General features: G+C 40.1%; 1 protein-coding gene and 1 non-coding gene across 2 annotated transcripts in view; one reads left to right on the plus strand and one right to left on the minus strand.

Moving 5' to 3' along the window:
- The window catches only part of HECW1 (HECT, C2 and WW domain containing E3 ubiquitin protein ligase 1), a 385,512-nt gene that overhangs the window by 63,317 nt on the left and 296,488 nt on the right, over positions 1 to 25,707 (plus strand). The window lies entirely within an intron of this gene.
- LOC123647835 lies at positions 17,862 to 17,966 on the minus strand. Its single transcript, XR_006738374.1, has one exon. It is a non-coding gene; the product is annotated as a U6 spliceosomal RNA (small nuclear RNA).

Raw genomic sequence — 25,707 nt, forward strand, 5'->3', positions numbered from 1 at the left:
GTTGGCTCCATAGCTTGGCTATTGTGAATAGTACTGCAATGAACAAGGGAGTGCAGGTATCTCTTTGACATACTGATTTTATTTCCTTTGGATATATACCCAGTAGTGGGATTGCTGGATCATAGAGTAGTTCTATTTTTAACTTTTTAAAAAAAATTTTAATTAAGAAAAATTTTTAGGATGGGATACTGCTATGTTGCCTAGGCCAGTCTCAAACTCCTGGGCTCAAATGATCCTCCCAAACTCAGCCTGCCAAATAATTGGGACTGCAGGCATGCATCATTGCAGTCAGCCTTATGCTTAATTTTTTTGAGGAAACCCTTTACTGTTTCCCATAATGGTTGTACTAATTTACATTCCTACCAACAGTGTGTAAGGGTTTCTTTTTCTCCACATCCTCACCAGCACTTGTTATCTTTTACCCTTTTGATACTAGCCATTCTAATTGGAATGAGGTGATATCTCATTGTGGTTTTGATTTACATTTCCCTGATGATTAGTCATGTTGATAATTTTTTGTATATTTTTTGGCCATTTGTATGTCTTCTTTTGACAAATCTCTATTCAGATTTTTTGCCCATTTTTAAATTGGATTATTTGGAGTTTTTTCTATTGGGTTGAGTTCCTAATACATTCTGGATATTAGCCCTTTGTCAGATGTATAGTCTGCAAATATTTTCTCCCATTCTATAGGTTCTCTCTTCACTCTCTTGATTGTTTTCTTTTCTGTGCAGCAGCTTTTTAATTTGGTGTATTCCTATTTATCAATTTTTGCTTTTGTTGCCTGTGCTTTTGAGATTTTATCAAAAGAATCCTTGCCCAGACCAATGTCATGAAGCATTTCTCCAATGTTTTCTTCTAGTAGTTTCATAGTTTCTTAAATTTAAGTCTTTAATCCATTTGAGTTGTTTCTTGTATATGGTGAGAGATAGGAGTCTAGTTTTATTCTTCTGCATGTAGATATCCAATTTCCCCAGCACTATTTATTGAAAAGAGTGTCCTTCCCCCAATGATTGTTCTTGGCCCTTTGTTGGAAAAGAGTTGGCTGTAGATGCATGGAATTTTTTTTATGGGCTCTCTATTCTGTTCCATTGGTCTATGTATCTGTTTTTACGACAGTATCATGCTGTTTTGGTTATTGTGACTTTGCAATATATTTTGAAGTCAGGTAATATGATGCCTCCAGATTTGTTCTTTTTGCTCAATATTTCTTTGGCTATCTGGAGCATTTTGTGGTTCCATACAAATTTTAGGATTATTTTTCCTATTTCTATGAAGGATGTCATTGGTATTTTGATACCGAAAATTGAGTTGAATCTGTAGATCTCTCATGGTGGTTTGGTCATTTTCATAATATTAATTCTTCTAGTCCATGAACATGAGATATTTTTCCATTTATATATGTCTTTTCCAATTGCTAGGCAGTGTTTTATAGTTGTCAGTGTAGAGATTTTTTGCCTTCTTGGTTAAATTTCTTCCTAGGTATCTTATTTTTTTGCAGCTATTATAATGGAATTGTTTTCTTGATTCTTTTTCAGATAGTTTACTATTAGCATATAGAAATACTATTGATTTTTGTGTATTGATTTTGTCACCATATCTTTATTTTAATGCAAGTTTTCACCTAATATTATTGAGTATCTTTTTAAACTCAGTGCCCTGAGATGTGGGTGTAGGATTGTGGGAATAAAGGCATATAAGATGCGATCTTTTGTGTAGGTACTCACCTGTCATTTGTGCTTGACCTAACTACTTAGGTTACAATTGACGTTACTGTAACATTAATCTTGCAAACCTTTCCCCTGTGGAACCAGCTTTTCCAGCTTCTGCCACAAGTCCCAATCCCTGTTGATCTGGTAGGTGGTGCCAGGCTGGAGAATAATTATCTGTTTTCCTGCCTTATTCTTAGCTTTCCTGCCCCTGCCCTCAGGTAAAGATTCCCCCATGATTCCCCCATGATTGCCTCTCTCCCATTCACAATATTGGCTCATTATTAAGAAAAGTAACTTGCCAACTACATTATGAATCAGTGTTAGTGGTTATGTTGGTAAATGTTTAAAACCTGGCCATTTTTTAAAAATGAAGGCTATATATACACACACATTAATTTAAAATGTTACTGGTATAAAGGATGTGTAGCACACAGTTTACAAATAATAATAAAATACATAATCTTCTTTATTGTAAATTCCATAAAGTCAATTGATTTTCATAGAACATTTACCTTGATTTTTGCCAGATTTTTGTATCCATAGTCAACCTATGGTTGCAAATGTCAAATGACTATAATTCAGGTTGAATGTTGTTTGATGCTTTCATTTACCTTAACTAGTAAGACAAAAGATGAGGACATATGTTGGAACTTCACTTATTCTTCTGGGATGTGAGTAACTATTTTGCTGAATAGGATAAAATTTTTCTATATACTGGAAGAATATTTCCTCAATGTTTTATGCTCCTTACAATGTAACAAGCATAGAAATGACACACTTTTAAGTTTAATCTGTGTTATTAACATTTTCTCCATCACTGTTGTAAGACTACATCATCCTCAAAAGCAATAAATCAAGACCTGATTTGTAGCATTTGCCAATTCTCATGGTGTAAATACTCTCACCATGTCTGATTTTAAGCTACCAATGTTTTGCCACTGAACATGGAGTTGGAAAGAGACACACAGTAGTAGATTATTATGTAATATATATTTGTGAAATATATATTTGGTCTTCATCCCAGTTTCCTGAAATACAGTTAGTAAAACCCTTGGAATCACAGGAGTGGTAAGAATGTCTTTTGTATGCTAGTGAATGGCTGGTGGCTGGAAGTCTCCAGAGAGCCTCACTATGGGAGCTGGTCACCAGAAAGAACATTAGAGATCTGGGACTTTCACCCTCTCCAACCTCTGGGAAGGGGAGAGGGCCTGAAGCTGATCACCAATGGTCAATGATGTAATCAGTCATGCCTATGTAATGAAGCTTCCATAAAAACCGAAGAAGACAGGGATGGAGGGGAGATGACTTCTGGATGGCTGAACACGTGGAGGTCCCTGCAAGGTGGCACACAAGAGAGGGCATAGAAGCTCTATGCCCCATCCCCCATACCTTGCCTTATACATCTCTTCCTTCTGGCTGTTCACCTGTATGTCTTGTAATATCCTTTATAGTAAATCAGTAAACATAAGTAAAATTTTCCTCTGAGTTCTGTGAGCTGCTCCAACAAATTAATCAAACTCGAGGAGGGGGTCATGAGAACTCCATGGGAACTCAGTCAGAAGTATAAGTGACAACCTACTACTTGCCACTGGCATCTGAATGGGGGCAGTATTGTGGGACTGAGCCCTCAACCTGTGGGAACTGATGCTGTCTCCAAGTAGACAGTGTCAGAATTAAATTCAATCAGAGGACACCCAACTGGTGTCTGCTGGAAAATCTGCTTCAGGATCGCTTGGTGGGGAGGAATCCACATACATTTGGTGACCAGGGGTGACAGAAGTATGCTGTGCTGATTGTTGTGTGAGAGAGCAGGAAGAAGCACTTTGACTTGTTCTTTTCTGTATTTAATAGTTGTATTCATATTTCCATCTTATAGATTTAATACATACAGAATAACCTCAAAAGTATATAAGACAGTATAATGCAGTAAAATCATTAGGGTGTGATGAGTTTTGAGTATTTTATCACCTTACTCTTTAATATAATTTAATCTTAAGTTTATATAATTTAATTTTTAATAATGATTTCATGTTTTTATTTAGCAATTGTAATGCAAAATTCCTGAAAATTTAATGATCTTATCTCACAAGCCCGTGCAAGTTGGGTTCGGCAAGCTGGGATAGGATATGGGTTAGGGGTTAGGCTGTATGGTGAAGAGCCCTGGGATGTGTTGCAGGAGGACAGGCCTGCGCCACTTGGTGGGTCCTGGATAAGGGGAGGTTTCCAGGGTTCACTTGCTCAAAGATCAGGAGTAAGATAATCCTCACAGAGCTTCTTTGGGAATTTTACGCTTTGAGATCACCTCTATCTTAAATGACAGAGCCCCATTAGAACACACCTTCTCTGACTCCTTTCTAACTTCTATGGATGATTTATTAGCTTACTTATAAAAATAGCTCTAGCAGTTTTATCTATTCCTGCTTTACAAGTCACCTAAAACTTAGTAGCTTAAAGTAACAAATATAATCACACACCACATAATGACATTTCAAAGATGGACCTCATATACAACGGTGGTCCCGTGAGATTGTAATACCTTATTTTTACTGTACCTTTTCTATGTTTAGATACATAAAAATACTTACCATTGTGTTACAGTTGCCTACAGTACTCAGTACAGTAACATGCTGGACAGGTCCGTAGCCTAGAAGCAATAGGCTGTACCATGTAGCCTAGATGTGCAGTGGGCTATGCCATCTGGGTTTGCATAACTGCACTCTATGATGTTCATGCAACAACTATGCATTTTTCAGAATGTTTTCCTGTTGTTCACTGATACGTGACTACACTGGTTTTCTTACACAGTTTTTGAGGGTTAGGTGTGTACAGTGGCTTAGCTGGAAGTCTCTGGCTCAGTCTCTCATGAGGTTGCAGCCAAGATGTCAGCCAAGACTATAGTGTCTGAAGGCTCACCTGGTTCTGCAGGAGCTGCCTTGAGAGGACTCATCACGTGGTTGTTTTCCTTGCTACACAGACCTCTCCACAGGGATGATTGAGGCCCTCACAATATGGCAGATGCTTCTGCCAGAGCAAGTGATCCCAGAGACAGCAAGTAGGAGCCCAGCGTCTTTTAAGACCTAGTCTCACAAGTCACACTCTACCACTTCTGCTGTGTTCTGTTCACTACCAGTGAGTTGCTAAGTCCAGCCTCTCAAGCAGAGGGATATTAGGATCTACCTACAAAGGTAGTGTCAAAAGAATTTGTGGACATATTTTGAATGACCACATACCATAATTTTAGGTAACTTGAGTTCATGTTGTTATTCTGATTTACGCTTCCAAATTTGGGGGGGTTTATTTTTTACTTTTTAATAGTTCATTACATTTTCTATATTTTATTTTTATAAGACTTTTTATTCATTCTAAAATCTCATTCTGTGACTTCTATAACTAATACTCCTAATTCATGTTGTTTGGAACATTTGATTTTATATGATTGAATTTTGGCTTTTCATTTATATTATAGTTTGCTTTTTTATTTTAACTATGATAATCTTTAAATAGTTGTATTTATTTCTAACTCATTAAAGCTTTCCTTGCTTGTCTATTAGTCTACATTCTCACCCAATTTGACCAAACAGGTTCTTTTGATAATTATGGGTAACATCCAACATTTAGAGGTGACAGCTATCTATCTCTGCCCCCATAACTACACCAAAAAGTGGTATGTTGTGACAAAAGCAAGTCTCAGACTGAATTTGGCCACATGTGCAAACATTTATTAGCAAGCAGGCACAAAACATCTGTATGTCCCATCTGTGAACTCACAGAAGACTCCACCTCTGCCCTTTTTGGTACTCTAACACATACCTTGCAGGAAGGACTAATTTGGGCACAAATATAACAAATATCCTAATGACAGGATTGGCTAAATTTGTAGTGGGATCAGGTGAGAGATGTTCTGTGGGCACAGGACTGAATGCAGTTTTAGACCTAGGATGTCTCTTCAAGGCTCACCAGATTCTCTACCTCTGGTCACACCACGTTGGAGTTGCATGTACAATACTCTGGCTAATGAAAAGTTATTTTCAAATCCCATAGACCAACTAAATGTTTGGAGTTAAAAGTAAAAGTTCAAGGTGTTTTATTCTTTTTTAGCGATTTACCACCTAAAAAAACTTTCCTATTAATTGACCAATTATATTTGTCATATAACATGACTTCTACCATGTTATGTTAAATGTGCAATTACCAATGGAAGTTGATAAGACTCTTTGGCAATTAACCAATCTTTGAGCAAATACATCTCACAAAACCTCAGTCAGGGCCACCTCATTGCCCAATTCCAGGGGTGTCTTTGACATAAAATACAATAGCAGACCTGCAAGATATTTTGAGCCGTGAAGCATTTCATGTATTATTTGTTTTCTAATGTGGGGAAGGTTATTAATGGTGGTGGATAGTCTACGCTTCAGGAGTCAGTCTGAGGAGAGAGGAAGACTTGCTGGGTGGATTCAAAGCAAATAAATTCACTTCTGACATTCCCTTCACACACCCATGGTCACAGCTGAAGAAATGTATTTTATAGTCACAGCAGTAAAGGAGAAGAATAATGCTTTTCTTCATTGTACCACTAAATCCTGATAAGCTTGAAGGATTTTCAAAGGAATAATGACAATGAAATACACTGGTATGGGGGAGCCTTGGGTTGAGAATTATTTCTCATAAAGCACTCAGTTGATCAGTGATGTATTTACTGAATAATTTCAGTCCTCATCTTTCTAGACTCTGCCCAAGGACCAGAGATATTGCTGCTATAGGATAGATTGAGAAATAGCCCCTTTCCAGCCATCCCACATGCAACAGTCTTCGGGTTTCCAAACAAATCCATCTGCAGATAGACCCTCTTCCCACATTGCTCTACCTGCCATATTCCAAAGTCATCTTCTACCTGATTGAAGACCTCTGAGTTTATAAAGAATTACTCTGCACAAACTATTTATTTCTTCCTGATTTAGATCCAGTCTTGGTTTCTGACTACTAATAAGTCACTGTGTGACCTCAGACCAAATCCTAACCTTGGATCTGTCTTAAGTACCATCTGTGAAAGAAAAGAACATCTCCCCCTTTCATATGTTGTGTAGGGAAGGCCCTTCGTACAGGTACCTACCAGGCAAGCCATCCAGAAGTCACGAAACAGAAAGGCTCACAGACCAAATGAAGGTGTTTGATCCCACAGTTTATTAAATCAATTTAAAACACAAACAATGGGAGACGTGGGGTAAATTAACACACTTGGGGTTCTATGTATATATATAAGTAGGGAGAAGGCCCATACTGCCTGAATCCTGGCTAGTAATGTTCATGCGTCCTTCTCCCTGCCGTAGCAGCCTGTCCCAATGATAGCAGTAGCTCACATATAGCTAAACAGCCATGGCTTCTGATTGCATTTCTTGGGCAAAGCACATGTAGAGCCAGAGTGGTGACATACTAGGTGTCACCAGTGGGTAACTGATGTCAGGCATGACCCAGCTGTCACCCACAGGTGGCATGCTCATGACTGGATCTTTCCATCCTTTTCTACATCTAAGTAATGCTTACATTTGTGCCATCATATATTCCATTTTCTATCTATTTTCAGCATGTAAAGTTTCTAATTTACTGTCAGTGTTTAGCACATATGAATTCTGCCTGAGCCTCGCCAGCTACTTGCTTACTCATTATCTGGGCTTAACACATATGCTGAGTTTCTCCTCTGGCTTACAAGCCACTGCTAACTCGCTGTCTATGCGTTACTTTGCTTATGCGTTTCACCCATTTCGTTTGCTTTTCTTGTCTTCTTTAGCAGAATTGAATATTCCCAAATAATATAGGGAACTCACATTATGCAACAGAATAGGAAGACTAATGGGAAACACAATGTGACAAATACCTTTTTGATGGCTTAGCCAATAATTGTTCCTTCTTTAAAAAGCAGTACATTATTCACTTAGGTAGAAGAAATATGACTTGGTGGTCAATAGATTAGTAGGGTGACTCTAGTTAACATTAATCGATTGTACCTTTCAAAATGGCTAAAAGAGAATAATTCGAATGTTCCTAGCTTAAAGAAAAGATGAATATTTAAATTGATGAATATCCCAATGACCCTGATTTGATTATATGAATGTATCAAATCATCACATGTATCCTAAAAATGTGTACATCTAATATGTACCAATAAAAATAAATTTTAAAAAAGAATTGAAGATTCTTTTTAAGGAAATTCTTCAATTCTCCTAATTGTAAGTTGTGCGTGCTCATTTTAGGAAATTGGAAAATATAGAAAAGTAAAAAGAGGAAGAAAAAATTGTCCTTAATGCCACCACCTCATGACAATCAATGTCAGCATTTTGGTATACTTTATTTTTTAAATCTTATTTTAATAGCTGTCTTTCCCCAACTGTTAAGATTATACATAAATTTCTAAATCCCAAGTTTTTCCCTAAACATTATGAAATATGTATCTTCCTATCTTACTCTTGATAGTATCCTTACTCTTGATAAATATCCCCTCAGTGGTGCAAATATATCTTTTTGAGAGTTTGTAATTTAACAAACCATGTCCTTCTTTTCAAATATATTGGCTGATTTGGGTTTCCCATAATGCATGTGACACTGTGTGAAAAGATTCATGTGTATAGCTTCTTCTCTCCTATTATTGTATTTACATAGGATGACATTAATAGTAGAATTAATGGTCGAAAGGATGGTTTTGATGGTTCCTTTCAAGGTATACACTGCTATGGAGTCATTTCAGCAGGTTTTTAATTAAGTTTGGAGTTGCGTTACATACCTTTATTTATTAAATTTAAATCTACGGTGGTTTTAAACTCACATGAGGAATAATTTGTAATGTCTTATATTCATGGACCTCAAAGCATGAGAAAAAATTAAACTACATTTAAAAATAAATTTTATTTTTCCCCCTTCATTTAAGCAAGAGTGTTTTTTTTTTTAAACATGCGAGTACATGTGAGTGTGTGTGCTCATTTCATAAAATCACTGCTTGTTGTAGGAAATCAGTGAGCTATTTCAAGGACAGGTTCATCTCTCTCAAACTCGTTTGTATTCTCCAATAAATTAAATTCTTAATGGAAAGAAAATAAAAAAGGCCTATTAATTGAAATACAAAAAGACCCCATCCCTGGTCCCAGTGCAACTTTCTCTAAGGTGATGTAATCAAAAGTAGAACTTTTAGGAAAATATCTTTTATTCTGTGTACACTCAAGAAAATTAGGAAAGAAAAGAAAGGAAGAAAACAGAAAATCCCTAAAATCTCTGCTTTTGGGGGTGTGGGCGAGGCCTCACAGTCTTACCTGGCAGGCACTCATTCCATGAGGGAAGAAACAGCTTTTCTATACAGTGGCTTTGTGCAAATCAGAAAAAGGCTCTGTCACACCAGAACTCCTTCCTGCCACCTGTGGAGAGGTGGTGACGAACAAAGCTCTGCTGTCTCCTGGGTGAACAGGGTTGTGCACAGTGGCTGCAAGGGGAGGGTGGGAGTGTCCTGGCCCAGAGCAGTGGCCTCTGCTGAGTAACCTCCAACTCGCCCAGCCCTCAGCAATCTCTCCCCTTCCTGAGCTGCACGAAGAGCAGGTGTGGCACTTTGTAGGACAATAACCAACAGGACTCGGTGACCACTGGGAGAGGACAGGGTGAGGGTGATGGGGTTCTTCTGCAGGCAGGGCAGCTAGGGGCCCTCTGACACAGGGAAACCTCTTCCAGGACCAGCAACTTAACTGTGGGTCCCAGTGAAAAGGGGAGATGCAGGACACCTTATGCAGATATTACTGAGGATTTCAAGATGGTGACAGTGGAGCATTAACACATTAACTACCATGTGAGCTGTATTTAACTCATGCTAGTTTTGAGCCAGGAGCCTCGTGCAGCATATGAAGACTCAATTCTCTGAAACAAATTCAATAAGTATGTCGTGAGTCACGTACAACTCAAGTGGCGTGCAGTGCAAAAATTGATTCTAGCGCCATGTGAGTTGCATATAACTCACACACAGAAAACAATAAAAAATAAATTTTTCATTAAGTTAGAAAGGATTGTTTTGTTTTCGAAGTCTTTATTCTATTTTCATAATAAAACGCCATGGCCCCATGCAAAAAAATTTTTTTTCAAGTGTGGCAATCAATGTGTTAAACCAAGCGCAGGTTTCTCTGCACAGGCGCTGGCTCTCAGGAAGCTGGCTCCGAGCCCGGGACCCAGCTGTCACTGCCCTGATCAGTCTGAGCAATGACAGACCACATCTCTCCTGGTGCTGCACCTCCCGACCCTCATCACACACTCACATTCACATACTGCACTCACACACTCACGCAGACACACACCACACTCCAACACTCTCACATACGCTCACAACTCACTCTCACAGACATTCTTACACACTCATACCCCCCGCACCCACACTCTCACACAGACACACCCCAACTCTCACACAACTCACTCTCACATTCTTACACTCATATACCCCCCGCACCCACACTCACACACACACCCCCTCACACTTACACACACATGCCCACTCACACACACAACTCACTCTCACAGGCATTCTCACACACTCATATACCCCCCCACTCTCACACAGACACACCCTCACACACCCTCACACTCACACATGCATACCCACTCACACACTCACACAACTCACTCTCACAGGCATTCTCACACACTCATATACCCCCACACACACTCCTACTCCCACACAACTCACTCTCACAAACATTCTCACACACTCATATACCCCCCCACTCTCACACAGACACACCCTCACACACCCTGGCACTCACACATGCATACCCACTCACACACTCACACAACTCACTCTCACAGGCATTCTCACACACTCATATATCCCCACACACACTCTCACACAGACACACCCTCACACACCCTCACACTCACACATGCATACCCACTCACACACTCACACAACTCACTCTCACAGGCATTCTCACACACTCATATATCCCCCACACACTTCTACTCCCACACAACTCACTCTCACAGACATTCTTACACACTCATATACCCCCCACACCCACACTCTCTCACACACACACAGACTCTCACACTCACATGCATACCCACTCACTCACACACTCTCACACAACTCACTCTCACATTCTCACTCTTATACCCCCCGCACACCCACACTCACACACACATGCACACACACACCCTTACCCACTCTCACAGGCATTCTCACACACTCACATATCCCAAACACACTCACGCTCTCTCACACACACTCACACACTGTCTCACACACAACCCACACTCAAACACAGTCCTCCCAGTATCTCTGAGCCAGCCACTTTATTCTCCCGAAAGAATTGGTAAAGTAGGAACCAAGCTACAGTGTGTTCCTATCACCATGGCACTTAACAATGGACATTTACATTATTTTTTCCCCCTGGAACTTATGTTTCCATCTCACCAACCCATTGAGTTTTATCCTAATATAACATACTTTTATGGCAGGAAGTCTTATTGATTGCTATGTCATACTTCCCTGCAACAAAAATATGTACATAAGTGGGAATTAAATTTTTAAAATTGTGAATATGGAGTTTTTCTATATGTTAGAAACACCTGGATTGATATATTGTTACACTTATGATTAGTACACAATTGATCACAACAGTATGTTATAAATTTTTATCAGGAAAAATATAAAATTTTATCAGAAATATATCTTGTACAGAGTAGGAAGGGGCTTTTATCTCTCCAGTGTTCCAATACTCATGAGTGAGTATTACTTCCTGCTGGAATGAGACAGTTTTCAACATCAATGTTGTATATACATGTTTGGGTTTTTTAAAAATTATTATGTCACTGTTGTAAGTAGTGAGGGTAATTTTCAGCTTTAGCTCTGTTCATATTTGGGGGCAGGCTTATAGTAATAATCCCTGAATAGGTAGATAGGAATGGAAGAAGTCACTCAATGTCACTCAATTTTTAAAACTCCTTTTAGGGCTCATGCCAGAAATCACAAAAGTTATTTTTAAGGTTCCATCATCTGACAATTTGATTAGGTTCTCCTTCAATTTATTTTTTAAAGTACTACAAACCAGCTGACTCTCAAAATGACTTGCTTGGCCCAAATTAGAGTCATTTTCCCAGTTACTGGAATGTCTACCAAAAAACACTTTCCCAAATGTCTATTAATTATACTCGTTATTCTTTTATTAGAGGCACCTTCTTTAATTGATCAATATTGTTAGAAAAGGTAAGATTGATATATTGTTAATTTAGTACCCCTTTGCTAATGTGATGCAGTATTTTTAAATCTTATTTTAAATGTTTTTGTCAAAACTTAAGAGTGACAAGTTTTAGCTTATTTATGTCATTCAATTAATAAGATGGTCACCTTTTAACCAAATTTGCAAAACCAACCCTCTCTGGCAAACCAATCAGCCAAATCAGATTTACTCTCTGTCAGGAAATCCTACCTTCATATTTTTTTAGCTGCAAGCAATGTGTGCTAATATGCATTGCTGAGATCGCTACCCCACTTCGGAATTCTCCTTCAAAGATAATTAATAGGGAAGACATGGAGCTTTGCCACGAGCTCTTATCTGATGAAGTAAGACTCTTCTGCTGCCAGTATTTTGTGCTGGGCTCTCTGCTTTGCTCTTATGGGCACCTCCCTCAGGAGCAATGCATTATTTGGCATCATTTGGGAAATAGAAGAGGCAGGGGCTTCAAAAATTATTACCACTTCTGCCTCCTCACTCAGTAGTATGTCTTATTAACAAATATAGCAACCTGAGCCAAAATGCTCATCTCCGATTCTGTGTTTCCATGCTTTCCCCTTAACAAAAAGAGTTATAAAAGTGGGAAGACAGGAAGCCTTACCAAAGTACCTTGACAGAAGGAAGTTTCACAAAGGCCATGATCACATTAACCCTTTCTTTTTTTTCCAGAGCATTTCTATATCCAGAATCCATGTAAGATTCACACTGGGGAAGAGATATACCCGTGTGATTTTGAACCATTGGAGAAGGGAGTTGTGTATGTATCTAGTCTGAAGACCGTGGACAGAAAGTAACAGCCCCACTCTAGGCTAGACTCAAATCCGTCACACACTGGCCCTTAATGTTCCTTTTCATCAAGGTCTCCCTTAACTGGCCTGCCTGAGTCCCTCCTGCTAGCCGGGCGTGGTGAGTTAGAGGACAATCCAAAAGGAAGAGGCAGTTCCAATCACAGGACTCCAGGTGGGGGGAAGGGGTGGAGGTCAGAAGCTAGAAATGCAGATTTCTGAGTCTTTCTCCGAGGTTATAGTTGAGGCCCTGGAACTCCATGAGTCTAGAAAGGCAGATGTGCAGGGAAGGAACTCTGTGCATGTCCCTGGTGATGCATGCTGTGTTAACACCAAGGAGGAAAGATACCCAGAAGCTGACCTGAGAATCCACATTCTGTGGGATGCCAGAGGGCTCATCTGTACACCTGTAACATTCTTAGGATCATTAGTATAAGAAAAATAGTAATGGAACAGCCAGCGTTAATTTATCTTTACATTCCTCATGTTAGAGTTATGACTTAAGGTACATAATTGGTAAGGCTGCAATTTCCTTCAAAATCACACTTTCCAAGTCTTTTTCCTACACACAATCACCAAAGAAATTTAGCAATCCTCTAGACCCTAGGCTAGAGTCCTAGAGAATTCGTCTGCAATGACATATCCAGAGAATTGTCTTGTGTGAAGAGAAACATCTATACTTGCTACTAAATGAAAAAATTATACACATAAAAATGTCGTTAACATTAGTACATAAAAGCAAAAAGAAAACACCTAAATGTCCAAATATATTTAAAGGGCTAACTAAATGATGGTGCACATGAAGTGAGTGTGACTTATGACTCGGGTAGAATTAAAGTTCATTTTATTCATGAGAGCTTGAGAGAAATTTGTGGAAAGGAGACTTCTTTGTAAATAAAGTCCTTGACTATAACAAAAATAATGCTTAGCTAATGTTGAACTATTCATAGTGCTCCAGATACTGTTTTAAGCACTTACTCATTTAATCCTCACAGTTAACCGTATGAAATACAAGTAGGTACTGTTAAGATACCCATTTTACAGGTGGGAAGACCGAGGCCCATGGAGGTTGAGTAACTTGCTGAAGGGTACCTATCTAGTAAGTGGCAGAGCCAGAATCTGAACACTTAAAGTCTGGCTCTAGAGCCTGCACTCTGCAGACTGCCTTATGCAAATTTCTCACATATTTTGTTCAAGATCTGTGCCTCATAGGATCTCTCTCTCATCTAAAAAATTGTGTGTACATATTTTGGGGTTTTTTGGGCACTAAAAACACCATAGCAAGAATGCCAGTAATTATAGAACTAAAAAGAAAAGTATCTTTCCTTTTCCGTATTCTTTTCCAGGTCCATATGCATGTATCATTATTATAAGATTATAAACATAGTATTGATAAAGATTTTCTCCCTGCATTTAATACTTATTCCATTTCAAATAGTTTTATTTTGCTACATACATTGTCTTCATAATAATTGGTTGTGATAATTGTAAAATGCTCTAATAAATTGATGTTCCATAGTTTGTTAGGATGGTCCTCTCTCAGTTTCCTTTTCTGTGTAATACTGCAAATAACATGGCAGTGAACACCCCTACATTATTTCCTTTCCTTCTTCTGGGTATTTCCTAAAGATAAATTCTGGAGTGAGATTACTGGACAAAAGATAAGAATGTTTTTGTTTCTTGCAAAAGTAAAGCCACATTACTTTTTGAATAGTTGTATATGGTCATCAGTGACCTATCACAAGAATTGTTGTATTTTCATGGTAAAATCCTTTTGCAGTTGTGCCCTTGATTTCTTAAGTTACCTGTATTTAATAGCTGACCATTCTTGCTATTATGAAATATCTTGTATTCATTATGTTTAGGTGTATGTTCTTGAAAAAAGCACAAATTAAATTATAAATGACCTCTCTTTGTCTTACCCAAAGGATTTACTTTGAAGTTGTAATACCATTTGAAATTTCGTTTAGCAGGAGTGCCCATTGTGACTATTTAGCTCAAGGTATGAATACTTCCTGCAGTTCTTGGCAGATCATGGTTAGAAATCTTGTACCTCTGTACCATAAATACATATTTTTGCTTTCTTCAACAGTAGGTGTCAAAGCAGTGAATTTTGTGGTTCTATCATAGTGTAAGTTCATTCTTATCATAAGAAAATCTCAGAAAGAAGGCTTGGAACTGAAGACCATTTTGAATGACTCATGTATAGTTTGTTGAATAAACACAAGAAATCCAAGGCAGTGAAATCACTCCATTTTCTTTGTGGACTAGTTTGTCCAGCACTGTAGTTTTTGCAAGATGGTAGATAAAAAAAGCAACTCACTATCAGAGTGCAAATCAAGTGAAAAAAATCTTATACTCTTTTGTTCATTATACAAATGTTTGCTGAATGCCTTCACCCTGATGATGGCTAACTATACAAGACAGGCACAGCCCTGCCCTCATGGAACTTTTGGCCCAGCTGGTGACCATTGAGGAAAGACAAAGCTGGACAATAGTCAAGAAGGTAAAGACAGATTCTGTTCAGTACTACTGCAGTAGGAGAGAGATCTCAGTGTAACCTGAGCTTAACTCCCCAGAGGCAGAAGATGGGAGGCCCTTAAACTCTGGTGTGTGCTAAAGGGAAGGTACTAAAGGGAGGTGGGGGAGGGGGGGAGGGTCTATGAGATTAGGCCATCTGGGTTTGTTAATTGGTGTTTATCTAGAGAAACAAACTTCTCATATCTGTAGGACAGGAAGTAGCTTTGCAAATGGGAGCAAGGTGCCCACAAAGCTAGGCTCTTATCCTCCCCCAGGACCTGGGAGACAAGAGAGCTGTCTCCTTGGATGTTTGCATGTGGAAGAGGTGGCTCCCAGGTCTTGAGGAAATATTTCTATGTGGTAGAAAGAAGATTTATGCCTCAAAGGAGCAGGGAAAAGTTTTATAAGTTCAAGCTTTCTAAAGTAAAGGTGAGCTCAGAGGCCTAGCATCAGGTGTCGACTGGAACAAACAATAAATTCTTTTGGCAGCTTTGAGTTTTCTAGGCAGACATTGGAAGGGGGCTGGAGTCGCCATCCTAGGAACGCTGGGGCTTTGGGCTGATAGAAACTATGCTAGTGTTTGGGCAAGTCTTTTTGCGTAAGGAGGTGGATGAAACAATTTGTGCTGCGAGTTGCAGTTCTTCTAGACCAACGTCAAGACCTACTTGAAAAGGGGGCTCAGAGGGCCCTGACTAGAGTTTGGCCAAGGAGACAGTCTTTGTCAGGACACAGGCAATTTAAACAAGGCTCACTGTGTCAATACCAGGAATGCTTGCAGGTCGTACACTGCAACTCCAGGGGTGGCATTTACTCAGCAGTCTGTGTGCATGGCTGCCCCTGAGTTGTGCAGTGCACAGCGGTCCTGTGATCACAACTGTTTCACAGCTGGTAGAAAAATCTCCAACTGGTTCGGTTCTCCTGAGTTCCATCTCGGTCAGCGGGCAGATGCTTTCTGCACTATCCCCACCCAAGATGTATAAGCCCCTCACTCTCATTTCAGGCCGGGGGTGTGGGGGACTGCCCAGGACCGTGGGATTGTTTGTCACCCACAGTACAGGGGAAAGGGCGTGTAGGGCCTGTACATTGAGCACAGCTCAGCCCTGACTTCCTTTTGTCCTGTCCTTTGTTCCTCCAGGGAGAAGGTTCTTCTTTCCCCCTCCCCACCAGCCCCTTCCTCTCCCTGGAGACTAAGAAATTCCTTACGCAGAGGCCCTGGCACTTCCCCGTCTTTGTTTCCTCTTTGCAGTGGGCTAGGGGAGGAAGCCCACCCTTTGGAACCGGAGAGCGAGTTAAGGAGCACAGGACTCAGTGCACAGCACAAGGAAGCGTTTTACGGGTCCTGATGGTTACGTGCAGGGAGCTCCGGGCGCAGACCCCAGGGACAGGCAGCCGGCTGCTGGCAGCCAGGGGTCTTCCAGGAGGATTCGGCATTTCTGTAAATCAAGGGTTAGGTAGGCAGAGGAGAGCAGAGGAAAATGGAGTGCCAAGGGGAGGGTTGGCAAAAAAAAAGAGGCCTACCATGCTTTTTTTGCTCTTTTACTTTTTCTCTCTTCTGCTCTCTATTGGATCAACCACATTTTCTTTATAGCTTTCTCTCCTTCCCTCGGTCCCTACTGGCTTGGAAGTAATGTGTTCTATTTCAATCCTTTTAGTGGTTAACTTTCAGTTTTTAAGAGGCATAATTAACTTTACAAACACTGAAGTTCATTAATCTCTGTATCGTCCGCTGACACCACAAAAGCCCTACGATGCCCAGCTTCCCCCTCCGCCTTCCGCACGTGGGGCGTGAGGCTGCTTTTATTTCCTTCTTTTTATGAACTTCCAAGTCTGGTCGTTTATCATTATTTTCCCAGTCAGTTCATATTTAGATGAATTGGAGTGTTTGCCAGTTTCTTGTTTCATATGGCTTCTTAAACACAACTCACTTCTAAATTCAATATCTTATGTGCTAGAATAATCTTTAAGCTACTTAGAGTGGGAAACTCCATTGGCCTTGGTTATATCTGAGTTAACCCTTGCTCTTGAATTACAGACTTGCTAAATATATAATTCTAGGCTAGCTGTCATATTTTCCCTTGGCACTTTGAATATATTATTACATTGTCTTCCAAAGTCCTTTGCTGCCTTGTAAAAATGTGCTTTTGTCTCATTGCCATTACTTTATATTGCTTTTTTTAATTGACAAATAATAATTGTACTTATTCATGGGGTACGTAGTGATGTTTCCATACACATAATGCATAGTGGTCAGATCAGGGCAAATAGCATATCAGTCATCTCGTAAACTTATCATTGCTTTGTGTTGGGAACAGTCAATATCCCCCTTCCAGCTACTTAAGTCTATATAATGTGTTAGTGTTAATTATAGTCATCCTACAATGCTATAGAACACTAGGACTTACTCCTCCTATCTAGCTGTAATTTTGCAGCCTTTAACAAATCTCTCCCTGTCCCTCTGTTCCCCTTACCCATCCCAGCCTCTAGTATCCTCTGTCCTACTTTTCACTTCTACAAGGCCAACTTTTTTTAGCTTCAACATACAACTGAGAGCATGCGGTGTTTAACTTTCTGTTCCTGGCTTAAAAAAAAAAAAAACCATGGAAGCTGTCGCAAATTTGTGTGTCATCCTTACTCAGGGGGCATGCTAATCTCTTGTATCATTCTAATTTTAGTGTATGTGCTGCTGAAGCGAACACTGACACTACTTTTAAGATAATCTTTCCCTTCCTTTTAGTAATTAAGGTAGTTGTCTTTTTATATTCTGCAGATTGACCATGCTGTATCTATGTTTGGATTTACTTAATTTATTCTGATTGGGACTTAACTGTGCTGCCTCAATTTTAGGAATCATATTCTCTTCACATCTGGAAACTTCTCTATCATCATCCTTCCAAACATCACCCCTCTCCCATTTTCTAAGTTTCTGGAACTACCGTTACTATATGGTGGACATTTTCATTCTTCTTCCATATTATTTAAACCCTCATATTGTCCAGATCTATACCTCTCAGTGCTACACTAAGTGATGTTCTCTTGCCTTTCTTGCAATAGACTCATTCTATGAAGTCTGCTCTTTCAACCCATTATTGATTTCCCTATTTCAATGACTAGATATTTCGTATGTCGAATTCCTTTGCTCCTTGTGTAAATCAACTTACTCTTTCTCCAAAGGGTCCTGTTACTGTCTTATGATTTCTATTTCTCCCTTATCTCTTTGAGCAATTTAAAGACATTCTTTCTTTTCTTTTCTTTTCTTTCTTTTTTGTTTTTTTTGTTTTGTTTTGTTTTGTTTTGTTTTGTTTGTTTTAGGAAAACTCATGATCTGTAAAGGAACATTCTTATTTTAAATGGTCTCTCAGAGTCTCCTGCTGTTTCACTGCTGACTCTCCTAGAGGATTCTCCCACCGAGGCCCCGCAGTCTGGACACGGCAGTGCTCTGAAAGGATGCTCACATTCCCCTCTTCTGGGCCTCGTGGGATTTACTAGTCCAGGGCAATTCTGATGTCAGATTTTGCTTGGGAGGGGAAGGTGCATGTGTCTCTTTCCTAGTATGAGTTCTGGCTCCGCATCTGCTGGTGGTTTGAGTCTGGGGCACGCCTCTCTCAGGCAATTCCTATCACTCTCAGCCTCTTTGGAGCCACCGTTTCCCTGGGCTGTTGGGTGGCACTGTCCCTTTCCCACTTAAGGTGTAAGTCAGCCCTCCAGCCCTTCTGGCTTCCAGCGCAGAACCTGGGGTCTGGATTCACCTTCCTGCAAGAGCATCCATCAAGCCACCTCCTGGAGGTTAACACCTGGGTCCAGCTCTGAAATGCCTGCACCTGCCTTTGGCTTCAACTTCAGCCACGTTGCTCTGGCTTTTAGCTTTCGCTTCATTTCTAACACCTCTTTTGGTGTTGAACTTCGATATATGCACAAAGTACTGCCTCTTGTTTAGCATTTTTATGTATTTGAGGCAGGTAGGGAAGCATTAGGAGTGAGAGGCAGGAGGCCTTGCATGTCAGCTCAGCTTGCCCTGTGGTATGAGGCCCGTAATTGTTTTATAAAGCCACAGAACAGTGACATCAAATCCACTGAGCCCTCCTCATAATCTTGCCCGTGACAGGAAGAATGGTTTCAAGAAGGCACTCGGCACATCGGACCACCGAAGACTGATGCTTCCCTGTGGCTCCCGCTGACTGGGAGCAGATGATGCCGCACAGGCAGGTGTCCTCAGTCTGGGCCTCTGGGCCGGTGACATTCTCCAGGCACAAGAGGCATCGCTCCGCTTCCCGACCAGCTCGTGCTGGCTCCACATCTCTGTCTTTTTCAGGCTGATGATGTTTTTCTTTCTCGGGCATCTCCCAGGAGTCCTGGCTTCTCTGTAAAGCACCATAATATTTGCGTGGGAATTTCTCTCTCCCTCCTGTCCCCAGCAGATTAGAATCAGCAAGAAGGAGCCTCCTCACCTACTTTTTGTTTCTCTGGGAGGAAAGTGTCAGTGGAAGGGTGAGTTTGTAGCCAGGACACAACTGGGTGAGATTTGAGGAAGCCGTAAGGACGTGGAGCCAGGAGTATTCAGACTTGTCTTTCCACAGGTCTGCTGAGAGGGGGAGAAGAAAACAGGCTGAGCGAGACGCATGCAGGGGAGGGTGCACGTGTTTGAACATGGACAGAAAGGAGCTGAAACAAAATAAGAGGCTGGAATTGCAGGAGAGTGACGGGATCCTTGACAGAGCAGAGGCACAAAGAAGGGCCAGGCACTGGCGACCTGCCACAAGGTTATCTGACATTCGCATTCCCACAAAGTCTCTATTTAAGGTGATGTACCGAATATGGCAAGGGGAGCACTTTAGCCAGAGGAGCAGAGCTGCAGCTCTGGACTTTGGGTTCTTCTCCAAAAGGAGTGGACAGAGTTGAGGGAGATTTGAAATCAACTGCTCTGGAAGTTTCACTCTATGGGACTGGCAGCTTCCTGGCCAGAGTGGAGTCAGCAGGGGGGCCTTCCTCTACCAAGGGGTCCCTGTGCCAGTCACGCTGCCTGGAGGGGGAGACCTTGGTAGTCAAGGCATCTTTTAACGCCAGGAGTTCCACAGAAGTTGGTGCATCTGTTGTCACTGCCCAAAAGAACTTGCTGGGGAGATGGGTCATGAAACGACACATTGTGATGGGGCGAGAATAGGAAAACTCTCGGAGAGTGAGGCCGTGCATGGCTCTGGTAGAATGTTATGGAGAGGGACTCAGCTCACTGTGAGAGAATTTGTGCGTGATCAGGAGAGGCGAAGGGAGAACTCCAGAAGGATTAAGTAGAAGAGAGAGAGAGTTGGGGGAGGGGGGGTAAGGCAGGGAGGCTAAGAATCAGGATGAAAAATTCAACCTTTACCATTTTACATAAGTAAAATTGCTTTTGGCTTGTTCAAACAGTTCCCATCTTTTAGTCCCATCTGAAATGTCACCTTTCTTTTTGTGAAGGAATGAACTAATTCTGCCAATATTTATTTGTCCTTGCTCTGTGCAGGGCATGCTGGTTGGCAGTGGGGATGCAGGGACAGTTAAGGTAGATTATCTCTGTCCTCAGGGCATTCAGTCCCATGGGACAGTGATCCTCCCACAGGGGGCATGACTCCCTGCGATAAAACCCTTTCCAAGAGGTGCTCAAGCATGGATATTTTATGGAATTCTGTCCTCAAACCCTCAACTTGTATCTATTCTTTTCTAAACTTGAACCTGCTAGAATAAACCTGAAAGGAGGCATTTCCCTCACCTCCCTCAAGTTTTACCCTGGTACATTACCCACAGGGGGTAAAACTTTAGGGGCATCAAACAAAGAGAAAACCTTTTTTAAAATAATGAATCAAGACATCATGACCCCTTGCAGGGCCCCTGTTCGTGTTTTACACAGTTCTGCTGAGAAGAGAGTGTGGTGTGGGAAGGGGGCTGCTTTGTCCTGCATGTTTGTGATGTTCCGAATTCTTCAGATGTATGGTATGCAGGGTGATGACAGGTTTCGTTTTAATGACATTGCCTCTTCTGTTCTCTGTCTACTAGGAAAGGAGTTCTTAAGGGAGGCTTATTGGAGAGCAAGGCAAAGAAAGCACCTGTAAGCAATACTGAATATTGGCGGAAAAATACACCCATATTTAAATGTAAGCCATTCTTCACACTTGTCCTCAGGGCTCATCCCTTGACTGAAAGAACAGTCCCTTCAAAGAGGCGAAGCCATAATTTTTGCTACTCATTCTTGTAAACACAGTCACCATCAGCATTGTCGAGGCTATAATTCATGAATAATATTTTTACCTGATTCCTCTTGGATTAGAAATCTGTTAATTACGGTAGTCAAAACCTAGTTTATCAAATTAGATCATAAGCTCTTTCTTTACAGTCATTTGTCATCTTGTAAAACATTTAATATTTTTTTCTATTACTAATACAAAACAAAATTATATGCTAGCTGCTAGACTGATTATTTTTAGCAGTCTATACTTTTTACTTTTTAAAATATAGAAACAATTCTGATAATTATGTCTAACAAAATTATTGGAGTTATTTCTGGGTTTTATCCATGTGACTCATTTAATTGTCCCTCCAAACCAAATCTCATGCACACAATTACAGAAGCAATGGCAAAGCTATTATCACGCTCCACTCTTCTTAAATAACTGGTAATTTTAGCTGCAAATTACACTGCACTATAGCAAATTAAGTAATGAGAATGATTTATTATCTTGTTTATATAGCTTACTTTAAAATGGTTAAATATATTAGATCTTCATCATTTTAATCTTACTGGAGTATATTTAGTATTCTAGCTCACAAATTGCATCTTTTACTTTATTTTCAGTCATATTTACAATATTCTTTAAAATGTGCATTAACACATTTATTTGTATTTAAAAATGAGGTCAGACTCTTTTGTAACAAAAAAATCTGATTTGGCTAATTGAAAAGAACTGGCTTGGCTATTTATGTTATATGGTAGATAGTTTCCATAGATAGAATGATTAAACCTGTAGCTCTAAGATTATGACAAAAATATATTTAAAGCATAAGCCAATATAAAATCATTTAATCAAAATACTATATTGGTAAAAACCGTGTAATGAAATTAATAATGTCAATTTTTTTTGCCTTTTGATGAGTTACTCAATGCACCTTTCAGTAAAAGGGTAGTATTGTAATTATTGATCACCTGATAAATATGTGTATTTTTTTTGTATACTTTTCTGTATACTTCCCAGAAAGTGAATGACCCTAGGACTGGGTAACAAACCTTACTTCAAGTCAGGTGTTTTCCAACTGTTTACTTTCATTAAACTAAAGCAGGACTTAATTGATTGAGTTTTTGACTTATAAATCATTAAAAATGATTTTATGATAAGTGACATTTATCATACATGACATTTATATATTTGGGGATCAACTGTATACTACTAGTGATAATTTTGTTTGCTTGGGGGAATCAAACCCCAGGCTGCCGTGGTGAGAGTGCCAAATCCTAACCACTAGACAACCAGGGATACTGATGATAATTTCAACAATAATAATCGATTACCCAACCTGGAAGAAATTGCTTAGCACTTAGAGCTGGTGATCATAAGAAATTTTTTAAAAATTAAATTTAAATCTATATATATATTTTTGTCACAGAAAAGCATGATATAATTAATAGAAGAGTTTACATCACAAATATATATAGCAATAGAATGAAATTATATCAGGGACTTGGAATGGCAATATGAGTGCAGTGAGAAAAACAGAGGTGTAAAATTTCTGTATGTTGTGAACATCAAATCAGTATGTGTTTTTTTCAAAAAATTAAACATTTCATCAGGATTTTTGAATTCATTATATTAGACCTTAAGATACTTTTCTTTTAATTCTTTAAAAACTGTTTTTCCCTACCGGTGGTAGTTAGAATCTCCTACATTACTAATGTCGTTTATTGCTTTCTCTCTCTAGTTTTTCTTTTCTAATTGTGTATGTATGCTTGTGTGTGTGTGTGTATAATGCACACACATGCTATTTCTCTAGTTTTTCATATATATTTCTTTCTAATTTTTTTAGTTCTGCTTTTTTAGGTTTTCAAATATATTTTTTCTTTTTTTGTATATGTAATGTATATATATATATATGTAAAATTAGAGAGAATAAAGCAAATAAGATTAGGAATACAAAAGGAGACTTTAATTACCACTGATGGGGGAAGAGCTTTTAAAGAATAAAAGCCATCTAAAGGACTAGGGTAATAAATGTCATAAATAACTTGGGAAACAATACATTCACATATATGTCTATATCTAAGTTTTCTGAATAACATTTATGAAAAACTAGACAAACGAGAGCTTAGAGTTTCCTGTGTGTGTCTGTGTACATGCATATACATACCATTGTCAAAAAATAGCTGTTTAATTCAGATTACAGTTAGTTCTACTCTCCCTGTCCGTTTTCTTTCTCGTGACTCTGCTGTGGTGGTGGTAGTTCTTGTCAGTGCGTCGGAGTCAGGATCCAATCAGGAAATGGGGACAAACTCAAGGCGGATAGAACTTGAGGGCCTTTGACAAATGGACCATGGTTGACAGAGGTGCTGGTGGGGCGTAGGAGCCGGGGTGCCAGGGTGCTGGCCCAGGAGGAGGGGTTGCCTGAGAGGGGCTGAGACTGGGGACAGGGAGCTCAGCCAGCCCACAGCTCACAGTGAGGGGACAGTGGAGCAAATGATGTGGCCTCGCCGTCTCCCTCCCTCCAGACCTCTGCTGTGCTCCGCATCCCTGAACCGGCTGGGAGGCAGCAGGTGGGGGAGCCCAGGAAGGCCTCTGGCTCAGCCTCCTGGGTGGGCAGGGACCGCAAGGTGGGACAGGAGACCCCACACATTGGGGTCTTTATTCATTTATTCTTCCTACTCTCCTTGGGTTTACTTTGCTCTTTTTTTCCTTAATTTTAAGAAATGTAAGGATTTACTTTTCAGTTCCTTTATTTACATTTTTCTTGTTTGATAAGGAGAGTAGTTAAACCGTATAGTATTTCATTACCATGGGCACTGGCCAGTCTGAATGGACACTCCTTGGGACTCTCGGGGAGCCCTTGCTGTGCCCGCATTAGCCTGTCAGCTGCTGCATCTCAGGAGGGTTGGTGGTCCCAGGAGAGGGAGGCTCACAGTGGTACAGTTTTATTTACCAATCCACACAGAAGCGTTTCTGTATTTCAAGTCAGTATAGACAACGCAAGGAGTGCTGGCTAGACAGCAGTCTCATGTAACGCATATAGTTCTGTTTATATTCTTTTTGTAGCACTGTCATTATCATTCATTTCTGAACAGTCTGTAATTGCAACTTAAAGTTCCTTTTTAACTGAAAAGCTATCTGGGTTCATCATTTTAGATTGATTAAGGTATTTTTAAACTTCAAACTTGTATTAATACAGTACCAATCCTAGTTGCTTTGAGGTCAGAAAATGTTACCCATACTCTTTCTCCATTTTGTAATTTATCAATGTTGTCTTTGTGGCCCTTGTATAATCCATTTTTGTAAATGGTCTATAGATATTTATATTAGAGAACAAAGTCTATTCTTTGTAAAGATCTCGAAAGACATCTACTAAACTGATACTATTTTTATTCAAATTCTCTATATACTGTTATCTTTTATCAACTTGACATGTGAAACACTGGAATAGTTATGTCAACATCCTCTGCCACTTCTATGCATGCCTCGATAGCTTTGTTCTGGTCATTGCTGTCCCTCCAAGGACATGTAAGAACAATGTGTGGTGACCAGGCAGAGGAGAGGGGCAGACAGGGGGCACCGTAGTTCCTTCAAAATGCCTAACCCCATAAAGAAGGGATGTCATCCAGTTTCTTTATGGGTGTAGACTCCAGCCCTCTGAGTCAGGGAGAAGATGGAACAGGAAGTCACATGGGTCTGGCTGTCATTTTATCAGTCTGGTGAGATGAAACAGATTGTTAATGCCTGAAAGGCCCCTGCTGTGGTCGTAGGCAGTCTGTTCACTTAGCACCACTGGGTTTTTCTACTATTTCTGGGACACAGCAGCCGAAGGTGTTGCCTGGTGCTGCTCCCCGTATGTTGTGTCGGCCCAGAGGCATGTGTCCTGCTTGCCTCAGTGTGCCAAGCACAGTGTCATCTTAACGCATCCTTGGACCAGCTCTCAAGGGGACTGTGGCCCAGAGTCTGGTCATATGTGGCATCAGAGTGTTTTGTGGTGCCATTTGAATAAATCCTTCTCTGATCAATCTCTCCCATTCGTGTCCCATCCCTAGACCAGGCACACATTTTAATGATGGCAGCTTATTACCAATTACACAATCAAATTGACCCCTTACCTAATAAAAAGAAGTTTAAAAATACTAGAAGACTTTTAGAGACTCACCTTTCTTGTGTCTCCATATTTTGCTGCATAGACAATTTATGCTTGAATTTAGACACTGGACCCACTACTGTAAATTAT

This window comes from Lemur catta, chromosome 11 (assembly GCF_020740605.2).
Source record: "Lemur catta isolate mLemCat1 chromosome 11, mLemCat1.pri, whole genome shotgun sequence".
Lineage (NCBI taxonomy): Eukaryota > Metazoa > Chordata > Mammalia > Primates > Lemuridae > Lemur > Lemur catta.